Genomic DNA, 12,197 nt, shown 5'->3' on the forward strand with positions numbered 1-12,197 from the left:
CTTGGTCAGTGCACACTCCAAGCCAGAAGCTTGTGGGTTTCTGTGAGCCGATGAGGCCAAAATTTAGAAAAAAATATTGTAATAATAATAAAAATGGGAAAAATAAATTCATTCCTAAAATGTGGCACTGATGTTGAACCTCCTACCGGCTGGGAGATTTTGACCCTCCCAGCTACTTTGTTGATTTGACACCACAGTATAAGACCTGCAGCTTAGAGGAATGACTCTGGCTCAAGAAGCCATGCAAGAATTACCCAGCACGGGACATCATTCACTTAGTTTTGGGTGTCTCAGGGCCCAAAAGATAACTATTTGTACCTGTTCCCTTCATCTCTAGTCCTAGCAACATGCACAAATGATGGTCCTAGTGGTACCATCATTTCCTCCTTGAGCAAGGGGGGAAAAACAGTAAAAGGTGAAGTAGGGTCCTGCTAAGGTCCTTCAGCAGGTAGAAGCAAAAAGAGAAGGAGAATGGGGTTTCTGTCTCCCGTGCAGATGATTTGGTTCAGCACTGCAAAACAAATATATTATACTGCTGATGAAGAGGTTGTAAAAAGTGTTTTGTTCACCCTTGTACAGCCCATGGGGAGGTGTCAGTGATACTGGGGAGCACCCACCCAACAGAGTTCACCTACCAGCTCTCCAAACTCCAGGGCACCACAAATGGAGAGGATGTAAGTGCAGTCCATGGGATGATGACCATGTCTGAGAACAATATGACCATCAAGGTGACTCCCCCAACTGAAGGCTTGTATGACCTCATGATCTTCGCACGCCACGCTGACTCTCAGGACCCTTACAACTGGGTGTGCTCCTATCAGATCCAATGCCTGGAGCCACGTAACAGAGAGAAACTGCCCCCAAACCCTTTTCATTTCTGGGGCCTTCACCAAAAGGTGAAAGATTTTGGCATCAAGGAGAGCAGCCACAAAGGGGAGCTGCTTGTTGCTCCACAGGGAACTTTGCTTTTGACTCTCCAGACATCCCGACCCTTGCTTGCCACGTACGAGCTGGTTAATAAAGATTTAGATGCTGCTCTGAGCAAGAAATGCCTGGCTGCTCAAGCTGAGGAGAAGAAACTGAGTTGCCACGTGCTCTGCCCTTTCCAGGGTTACTATCGACTCTCCGTGTTTGTGAAAGATTTAGGAGGCATCACGTTCAGGAACGTGGCCAATTTCCTCATTCGTTGTTTGAGGCCCCTCAGCCAGAACAAACTCTTCCCCTCGGGGCTGAGCATGAACTGCGGGAGTGGGATCAGCTCCAGCAGCCATGGTCTCTCTAACCCCAGCCACTCTGACCCCATCATCACCACCAAGCTGGGGAAGTGCAACATCACCTTCCATGCGTCAGCCAACATCGAGGTAGATGCCTGCTTGAGTAAGGACAAAGTCATTAGCGCCAAGTACCCCCTGGAGAGGTATGTCCTGGTCACCCACCTGAAGAGTAAAGTCAGCGTGTGCATTGCACTCCCTGAGTCCGGTGTCTACAAGGTGGGTCTTTTTGGGAGAAACAAGGACCACAAGGACTTTGTCCATATTTGTGACTACGTTATACGATGCTTCTCCAATCCCAGCTGGCCTCCCTTCCCCAGGGTATACAGCCTGTGGAGGAGAGGGTGCATGTTGCTAGAACCACGCACAGGGGTGCTCCAAGAGCAGAGCTGGGTCCAGTTCAGGGTCAAGGTACCGAAAGCCTATCAAGTTGTTGTTCTTGGGCAACAGAAGACGGTGCTGCAGCAGACCCTGAACATGGTCTGGGAAGGGAACGTGTTCACCGGGGCTGCAGGGACGCAGGTCAAACTGGCAGCCAAATTCAGCCAGCACAGCTCCTCCTTGGAGGTCATCCTGGCGTTTGAGGTGGGGGATGGCTCACCTGCCTCCCTGGGGTGCTCAGGGTAAGCCACAGAGGAGTGCTGGGTGTGCTGGGAAGAATGAAAACAGCCAGGGAAGTAAGCAAATGCCCTCAGAACTGAAGGATGTTGAGGAGACACAGACAAAACTCCCGTAACTTTCTGGCATGTTGGGGGGGAGCCTGGGTGTTACCCGCAGAGCTTTTCTTCCCACAGGATATCCAGATACTTGCTGGGGCCTCCTACCCTGCTTGGAGATGTTGCCGCCGTTTAAATCAGCACCAACATATGGAAGGCTCCTAATATGTTGCTTCTGTCAGAGGAAACCATTGTTCGGCTTCTCTACAGGAAGGATGTCTCACTGCTTATTACCAGCTTGAATAATTGTTTGGAATGTTTTATTTGACATTTATTCAAGAACTTGGAAACGCACATACTTTCTTCCTCTTGAGAGGACAACAACAAAAACAACAACAAAAACCCACCAACAAAACCAAACCCAAAAAAGCCCAAACTGGAGCCAACAGTTTCAGATGGCAGCAAGATTTTTAAAACATAAATATATAGTAAAGCAAGCAAGAACTCCTTGCAGAAGAACTCCATGCTTGGGCATAGGAAAGGGGAAAGGAAGTAAAGAGATGCTGAGTTTTATTGTCTATGTCTTTAAAATATCTTCCAGGTCTTCATTACCAAGGATGACATGTAGATATATACTTAAGAGCTAAGAGCACTGAGGGCTTGAAACAAAGAGAGAGGACAGGCAAGGAAGCAGCTCTGTAGCCAAAGCATCTAAATCACTGAGCAGAAAGCACGGGCAGCTCTGCTCTTAAACTCTGACACATGCTGCAAGGCACCACAAGCACTGACTCACTGAAAGCAAACTCGATGTTCATACTTAGGTGGGCTAGGACATACACAGCGGAAATATTCCTCCATGCCTGCACTGGATTGGTGCTTGAAGGGGGGATTCTGGTGGCAATGATGAAGAACAAGAAGTGTGGGTTATTTTTGGATGCTGTGCAAGAGATAGTGGGGGAACATACGGTCTGCTTTCTTCAGGTTTGGCAATTTAAACTTGACTGTAGCAAAAGTTCAAGTAGATTTGAACCTCTTCTAGACCTGGCAATCAAGATCCACATTTCACACCAAACTTGCTAGAGCCACTCCTACGTGTTATAAGATTCACCTAAAGAACAAAGTACAAGGACTAGTTTGGACTAAGGGAAACACTTGTAATGGTAGACATAGGCTGAACTCTTGCCCATGGTGCTAAAGAACAGTTTAAGAAGTACAAATCCCTTAATCTTTCTTTTCTGACCCAGGTTCTAGCTACTCCATACTGGGCCATCCACTTGGATGGCTAAGGGAAAGAGAAGCACAGTGGGACTCAGCTTCCTTGTGTGTCTTTCAGAATAACCATAGACACACACACACAAAAACCTGCTCCCCATAAGGCCGAGCAGATAATCCAGAACCCAGCCCCAAAAGCCAGAGCCTGGGAAGCTGCTGGCAGTTTGTGTTGTCTTTCAAACTCCCCCCACCAGCTGAGTACCTCTGCACGCACCTTCCATGACCAGCAGTCTTCTGGCCACGCTGCACTACCCGAGCAGGGGGATGCTGCTGCGCAGCTCCCCAGACCTCTTCAGTACCTCCCCACCTGTGCATCATCCACAGGCAGCACCGTCAGTGCAACCACATCTGCCGAGCCAGCAGGCTCCCCAAGACTGTATTTTTGCTTGTGTTTTCTGGAGGCATTTTGGCTTGGCAAACAAAAAACACTGATAAGTGAAATGACTCCCAGTTCCCACTGCCACCTTCCTCTCCACGTTCTTTTCCTTGCCACTCAGTTTTGCTGCTCACTTGTGCCGGCTGTGGCTCTCTGACCCTCGTGAGCTGCTCCACGTATCTGTGCGTACACATTGTTAGCCAAAACCGTCCCATCTTTGCCCAAATTTAAGCAGGTGGGCCATGATCACATGCCTCGAGGGAAAATGCAGCTTCCAGCTCAATGATTAATTTCTCTTTATCCATCATAACAAGGTCCAGATTAGAGTGACCTTGAATTGGGATCCAAACAACTTACATCAGAATATAATTACCTGGAGGTGCTGAGAACTATAACGATACTCCCACAAGGGATTTTTTTTAATTCAAGGTTCTGAAGTCAATCTACTCATATTTCCTCTCTGAGCACACTCGGGTATAACATGTAACCTATTTTAAATGTCATTCTTATTTAGATTTACATACCTCAAAGCCTGTGCCAAGAGCTCTAGGAGCCTTCACAATAAACACGAGCACTGACTCTCCAAAAATAACAGCCCTGGGGCAAGAGTCACACAAAAAACCAACATAAGCAAAAGAATAAACCTGTAAGTCTCTCCTCCCCTTGCTCCCTCTGCCCAACAGGATTAAATCAGGTAAATCTAGATTACCACACATACCTGCAGCTAAAAAACACACCTACTTCTGAACAAACTTAGTTCAAAAAGTCATTAGGAGGCCTCCAGGTGCACATGGAACTATGGATGGCCAAAAACCGAACAGGAGTGTGCTGGGCTGACCGTGGCTGGGCGCCGGGTGCCCCCCCAGCCGCTCGGTCCCTCCCTCCTCAGCTGGGCCGGGCAGAGAAAATGCACCGACAGGCTGGGGGTGAGGGCAGGGGGAGATCGCTCAGCGGGTGCCCTCACGGCCAGCACCGGCCCCGCTCGGGGACACCGGCGGCACTGATTGCCAGCCAGCCCAGAGCGGGGCAGGAGAAACAACCCCCAGTGCCGCCACCCCTTCCCCGATCCTTCCTCCCAGGCTCAACTTCATCCCAAATTCTCTGCCTCCTCCCCCTGAACAGTGCCCAGGACAGGGAATGCGGCTGTGTCAGTCCCTCACACGCTGCTGCTGCCGCTGCTGCCACTGCTGCCCCCTCACACCCTTCCCCTCTCCAGCGCGGGGGCCTTCCCACAGGAGACAGTCCTCCATGGGCTGCTCCGCCATGAGTCCTTCCCACGGGCTGCAGCTGGGGATCAGCTCCCCCGGGGCTCCCCGGGCCGGGCCGGGGGGCACGGGCTGCCTGGCCGGGGGCTGCCCCGCGGGTGGGGGGCACCTCTGCTCCGGCGCCTGGCGCTGCCGCAGGATCTGTCCCTTGTCCCCGGTGTAAGCGGCGCCCCCCAGGCGGTGCCAGCGTGGCCGCTGGGCTGGGCCGTGGCCAGCGGCGGGCCCGGCTGGGAGCCGGCTGGCCTTGGCGCCATCGGGCACGGGGGAACCTGCTGGCACCTGCTCACAGGAGCCGCCCGGCAGCCCACATCCGACAGGCCCCGGCCACGCAAACCCAATACAAGGAAGCTGCACAAAACTCCACAAGCCATCCTGGCTGAGAAACTTCCTTGCAATCAAGGTCAAAGGAGGTGAGGCCAGGAAGGGCTGAACCAGGACCCTGCACACTAACCACAGGTGCCTTTCCCAAAAACTGTAACACAGCAGTCAGCAACTGGACAGAGCTTTTACCTTCTTCTATGGATCCATACGTGATATGCATCAAACGTTGCACCCAGACTCCTTGGCTTTACCTATTTCCCTGTACTCTTGTCAGTTTTCATCTTGTCATTAGTTTAAATTACATTAATGCTTGTTTAGGCTGAATTTATCCAATGAGGCTGCACTGTTGACGTGTTTTTGTAAATTGTGGGGGTTTTGCCTTCTTCTTGTGCTTCTTCACTTCAGTGCTATTAAAACATGAAGTGGTCATCTTTTCCAAACCAGTGGTTGGACTTCACTGTGTTCGGTGTGCAGTGAGGATGGCGGAGTTTGCAGAAGCAAACAGAGATGGTTACATAGCTGTCAGACTGCAGCAAATGAACAGCAGGACAGTAGGACATGGGTTAAAGTCTTCCCATTCGCATGCTGCAGTCGGGATGAATTGTGTGTTCAGAGTACAGCACTGTCCACACATGTCCGTGGGTTTTCTATATCAGGTCATGCCAAGGCTGCAGTACCGCAAGTCACCATGGCAATACAACGATGCTTCTTCCATCCTTGGAGCAGGTCACAGCTGTATACATATGCCTACATGTGCACTGCATGTTAATGCACATGACGAACCAGCCTTGCTCAGCTCCGACATGCGTTCCTTGCAGCTCAGGTATGGAGGGTAGGGTCCAGCAGTGGGGATATCTGCAGTGGGGTAGGATTCACTGACTTTGAAAGACCACACTAGATTAAATGCCTACATTTGATCAAATAAGTCCCCCAATAAGCATGAGAGCAGCACAAATACTGCTGTACTTTGGTCAATCAGGACAGAGAATGTGCCGTGAAAAAATGTCCTTACATTGCTCAAATGTCTTCAAAATATGGAAAGACAAAAAAAAAAAAAATCTATTGCAAGTAAAACATCAAGTCGATTTCAAACTTTTCCTCTGTGGCCTGACAACTGGGATTTCATGGCAAAGACACAAGAAAAAAAAGGGTATAGACAGGAAGAATATATGTAAGAAGTGTATTTCTCAAAGCAGGGCTAAGCTCTTTCATACAGTCACAAGAGGCACGTAAGTGAGAACAATCTTGTTCAGCAAGTCCCCAGGGATCTGGCTGGTAAGACAAGTGGGAGGGAGGAAGGGTTAAAAATATTTTTCAGAGAAAGTCTGGTTGCAGCTTGCATCTCGGCAGGCTGTCGTACAAGAGGGACTGGAGATAAACAGACTTCTGCTGGAGGTACCGTCCTCCTCTCCAGACTGGCAGCGCAATATTGATAACACAGCACTGAGCCGAAAATGCCTGAAAAGGAGTATGAGGATATAGCATGAGTGACTCCTGCTGTGGAAGTCCCACTTTCCACAGAAAAAAAGAGAGGAAATGATGAGCAGGCATTTCTGAATATGGCAAGAGAGACCTTCCAGAGCTGAAAGCTGGTGGGAAAGCCACAAAGGGCATTTCTATAACAACCAAACTGAGAGGTTAGCTCCTGGGTAGGCTAAGCATCAGGCAAACATAACTTCCAAATCCCACATTATTAAGGATTTAAACTACAAACCCCTTATACAAAGCTATCCAACCATGGACACCTCGTTAGCATTTTCGTGACTGCAGCCAAAGACGTTTCAACTCTAGAAGCAACGAAAACAAATCGCCACAGGATGTAAGTTGGCCAAGAACAAAGGAGAGAAGGAACAACTTCCCATTGTATCAAAGAGCCAACCTCCTTAGGAGAGACTTGCCAGGAGCACTGGAGTGATGAGAAAACCATGACATCACATTGGCAACATTTTGCTTGTTTTACCAAAGTCTTCCTTGCCCTGGCTTTGCTGTTTTCCATTCGTGGGTACACTGCATACTCAGAACATACATAAGAAAAGGACTTCTGCTATCAGCCGTTCTGTTTACCGCAAATAAAAGCATGGTAACCAAGGTTACTTGGGTTTTGCTCCTGTGATTTTTATTCCCAGAGAAAGCAATATTTCCCCTCCCTCTTTTTTTGGTGCACTGACAGCAACTCCTCAGATGAAACAGGGGTCCATTGTACTAAATCCTGAGCACAGGGAGATGGGCCCCACCAACCCAAGAAATTGCAGCAACCCAAGAAATTTCTTGCAGCCAAGAAATAAGCAGATGTCCTGGGGTGAGATGCTACAGGGATGGACAGGCTTCACATGGCGGCTGCAGAGGCCAGTGCCTCCTGGGCAGTTGCCTCCAGGACAAGCTAAGTTGTCCCAGCTGTCCCCTAGACCCTGCTGCAACATCTCCAGGCATGATGCTACAGCCCTAGGAAGATCTCCTCAGTTCTTCCCAGGACCTGCCTTTGCAGGACACCTGGTCTGTTCCAGCCATATCACTAATTAGCTCTTTGTCTTGAGGGGGTTTTGATGCAATATCCATCTTGGATCAGACCAAGGGTTCACCAGGGCCAGGCAGGAGCCAGAACCCGTGCTAGTGGGAAGACTACAACCATACAGCCATGGTCACCTTTCCTTACCTTTCTAGCTCCCAGCAATCTGCAGTCCCCACCCTGGCAGACACCAAGTTTGCCTCTCCATTATTCTTACTGGCTCTTGACAGAACATTTCTTCTGCTACTTTTGTGTAACATAATGAGGAGTTCCTGACCTGAACTGCAGATTCCTCAAAAGAGACTCCAAAGAGGATCCTGGTAGCTAAACCCAGCTGTGGTGGGGCATACTGCACTGCTTCTGGAGGTCAGCCGCAGTGGGGTCTTCATATCTCAAGGCAGCTCCTGCAGCAAAGAACAGTAAGAACTGGCTCTAATGATGGATTAATGACATTGCTGTCTGGCTGGAGAAGGGTTGGCATGACATGTTGGCATGACAACGAGCTTGGCTGGTAATGGCACTTAGCTCCCCACAGCCGAGTGTAAACTGGCAGTGTGGACCAAGCATCTCATGGGAAGAGGCTGGAAGATCTCAAGCAGCAACAGGGGAGCCAGTGGTAAAACAATCTCCTCATTGGGCTCTTTAACCTTGATGGAATCTTTCTAACCTTAGACTCCAAGGACACCCAAGCATATGCCTGGTTTCCCCTCTCCAAGAGCTGAGAGAGGACACAAGGGAACATCCAGCTTCCATACACAGACCTTCTGTTCCCCTATGCTTTATAAACACAGCAGACAGGATTTATTTTATTTTAATCATAGCTGTTAAGTGTTTTCTTCTCCACAAACCTTTTCCTTTCCTTGAAGAACTTGTCCCCTGTGTTCAAGGTGACATCACAGGTTGGGTCAGCCAGGCTTGGGGTCCATTTCCAGATCATGTTATTGTCACAGTTCCAGCTCCTGTGCAATATATAAGTTCAGGTTTTATTGCAGTATCTCTTTATTAGAAATTTGCGTAATCTGCTCTTCCCCCCACCCACCCCCTCCACCCCAAGCCTTCCCCAAAGACACCTGAAATGTTCAATTCAGACTATCTCAAAACAGGAACAAAATATAGCTCAGATCCCAAAAATAGCTGCTATCAAAGAGCCAACACAGATGTAAGGAAACAGCTGTGCGCTGTGTTTTCTTTCTCCTACTACCTTCTTTTTATCTTCACTTGGGAAGAGGACAGAATAACCTCTGCTCCTTGCCTTGCAATACTCTGCTAATTTGGGGAAGGTCTCCACGCAGGGATCAGCAGCCCCGCATGAACTTTAGACACATGCCGGGTTCTTTCAATGGCTTTGACCTGGATTTGTCACACTGAATCAAGACTGTCCCCTCCTGACATTATCTGTAGGGTCAACTAGAAAGCAGAATCTGGTTAAAGGGGTTTGGTGCTCAGAGTCTTCTTTAGCTGAGCTTTTCCTTCCAAGACAGAAAAGAGATTTGCTCAACATCTTTTCCCCATTATTTTGCTTTCTTTCCTGCATTCCTCCTGTGGGAGGCAGCTTCAGAACAGCATTGAGTCTAAGAGCATATTTCTAGCACAGCAGAAGCGATGAAAGCCACCTCTGTGGGGCACGGCTGTCTTAACACGTCCATGGAAAGAAGGACAAGTCTTCACACACACCACAGATGGGGGGAAGCAGAGAAGGAAAGATGAACCCAGAGGGTGGGAAAGCTGTGCGAGATAAGGGCAGCCTTCAGCAACGCTGGTGCTACCAGGCAAGCCGTGCAAACCAGGCACAATACAGCAGCAAAAAGCCAGTGACAAAGCAAAGGTGCAAACAACTCAGTACCAGGGTTGTGCTTTGGAACAGCAACCATCATTTCCACCAAAGCCCAGCAGCTTTTCTGTCGGAGCAGGGTTCACCAGCTACCTTTTCTTCCATTAGAAATGAAAGAGGAAATCTGGCTGCATATGATAAGTAATTAATTGAAAGACTCTGACTTACAGAGACAAAAGAAGAAGAAAAAAAAAGAGAGAGAGAAAAAAGCAAATACAATTAAGTTACAAAAATTAATCTGTGGCATGGTGCCCTGGTTGACAGGTTGAGACCAGCTTTCTGCAAGCTTAAGTCTTGTACAGGTACCAGTTAACTCTTCAAGGGCTGACCCACAGCCTCAAGGCTTGCTGCAACACATTAAGGAATGCCTTCCTCAGGTGAAGGATGCTCTTAGCTTTACATCTACAGAGCTCCCCTTTTGACTTCAAGCACGACAACTTCCAGCAACCCCCATACTTCATGGCAGCCTACTTTGAAGACAGCAGTTAGGAATGAGAACGTGGGTAGGGACGGCATTGCATGGACAAACACACATCCTGAGCAAAAAACAGGGAATTAAACTATTACAAAACCTCTCAAATGTCCAGATCACAAAACACTGATTTGTTCCTTGCCTGTAAGTAGGATGCAAGTATAGAAGGCTAGCCTGGACAGCAATGGGAAAGCTGCTGGGAGAAGACCCAAGCAGAAGACCCCAAGCCCCAATACCAGCTTCTTCACAGCTCAGCCTTTGAAGGCTGTCTGCAACAGTGCACAAATTGTGCTTGAAATGTCAGACGGGCAGGACTACCGAAGGCAGAAAAGGGATGAGAACACCTCTGCGGCGAGCACGAGACACTTGGCCACGGCAGACTGGCTGCAGACAGTCAAAAATGTTCGCTTACAACAAAAGGTTGACCCTGGGCATGGGGAAAATGCCTTCCTGGCCCACTCCAGCAGCTGTCTTCCCCCACAGCAGGCTTTGCCAAAGGAATCCTCTAGGCTGCTTTTTGCACACATTAAACTTTGATTGAAAACGATCATTATTTTCCTACCCTCGCTGGCTGCCAAGAAAGTGGCAGATGGGTGAACTCAGCGCTGTCTGCAAGCCAGCTGAATCAGAAGCTCTCTGAGAAGCGAACTCCTCCATGCATCCCAGAGGGACCGGCAAGTTCAGGACAGAGTTTAACGTATCCTGGATGACATCGATGTGTCCCTGCTCTTTCACCACGTCCCAAGCATTGGGTAGCAGGCTGCCATCTAGAACCGTAAGGAAGGAAACTGGCAGTTCGAGCTGGTTGAAGCAGAGCAAAAGACCCCTGTGGCTCTAGCCACATGAGAAGACGTTCACCCTGCCTCCCAGTGCCGTAATTCCTTCCTAGATGCCAACACCTTGGGCTTCCAGCATTTCTGTTTCCCTTCCTCCTACTGGAGATGAGCTCTGCCCTTCACTGCTACTTTGGGATGTCACATCCATCCCAACAAGGCACCGCCAAGGCAGGCTTCCACCAGGCTGATGCTGCACACCTCGGTGCTTCCAGCAGTGAATCCCAACACATATTTCCTCCCCACACCCAGCAAAACAGCCCCATTGAGTTTCCCTGCAAGGGGAACCAAAGCAGAGGCTTTCTTGGGTGTATTGATCTGGGCTTGGCCTCATGCTAACATCGTTGCAAAGTGCCAGGTAGATATAGTTATATAGACAATCATGCCCATGGGTTGACCTTTAAAGGTTGCTTCCAACCCAAACTAGATAAGACCATGCAAACACTGGTCTCTCTTATCTCACATTACTCCAAGGAACCTTAGCAATTAGCCATACCTGACCCACCACAGCCAGTCTGGTCCTCTTCACTCCAGGGATGCTGCTCCCATCTTTTGTCCACTTTCGGCAGATCTGCACCAAAGATATTCTCACATCTGGAACACATTTCCACTTCATTACTGAATCAAACAATAGTTAGCTTATTCATGCTGAAGTCGGCAGGAAGCAGGAGCGTGGAGCTCCTCAGGGTTCCTAGCAAGGACAGCAAAACCTGACATAGAGCCCCATCACTGGGGGCTCAGAGCGATCACACCACCCTTTCCCAGCCTCTACAGGTGGTATTGCCTCAGTGCTGATCCTGAGGCTGCTGAGGAGTGGCCCCAAGGGCATGCTGTTAGTTCACAGGAGCTGTGCTTCTGCATGTGGCGGGGACTCAAACTGCTTGGCTGTACCAAAAGACCCCCCTCCTCCTCTTCCTGGGGTCTCCATTCAGCTCTACCAATGAAAAGGTGGCGAGTAAGGCACAAAAAAAGCTTTTTAGGGAGGAATAAGGCAATACTCACTTCAGGTGGAGAAACCTCCGTAGCTGGATGCCCCAAGGAGCAGCAGTGATCTTCTCTTGGGGCAATGGGGATAAACAAGATGGCTCTTCATGCATCTTCCCATCCTTCTCCTCTCACTTTCCAGTGCTTTAAGCCCTTCAGTGACCTCTTAGCGTGGGAGGAGACTCAAGAGGCTAAGCAACGCCCATCACTACCTTGCAAGATGGGTAAGATGACAATGCACAGAGATGGTGGGAAGGAGCACACCACACTTCCTTATGTGCCCACCCCATCCTCCCGCATTCCCCGCAGTGTCCCATCCCAGGACTGGTGCTGGTTTATTCCTTTGCTTTGATCTCTCTGCAAGCCATCATTTTCCCAGGAAAGTTTATTATTAGAGCTTGCACCCACCT

General features: G+C 49.2%; 1 long non-coding RNA gene across 1 annotated transcript; it reads right to left on the minus strand.

Moving 5' to 3' along the window:
• Window positions 1–2,250: 2,250 nt before the first annotated feature.
• On the minus strand, window positions 2,251–8,641 carry LOC130155238 (uncharacterized). Its single transcript, XR_008823958.1, has 3 exons — window positions 7,945–8,641; window positions 4,100–4,172; window positions 2,251–3,035 (listed from the first exon to the last, which is right to left on the minus strand). It is a non-coding gene; the product is annotated as an uncharacterized LOC130155238 (long non-coding RNA).
• Between the last annotated feature and the right edge of the window lie 3,556 nt (window positions 8,642–12,197).

Source organism: Falco biarmicus, chromosome 1, assembly GCF_023638135.1.
Source record: "Falco biarmicus isolate bFalBia1 chromosome 1, bFalBia1.pri, whole genome shotgun sequence".
Lineage (NCBI taxonomy): Eukaryota > Metazoa > Chordata > Aves > Falconiformes > Falconidae > Falco > Falco biarmicus.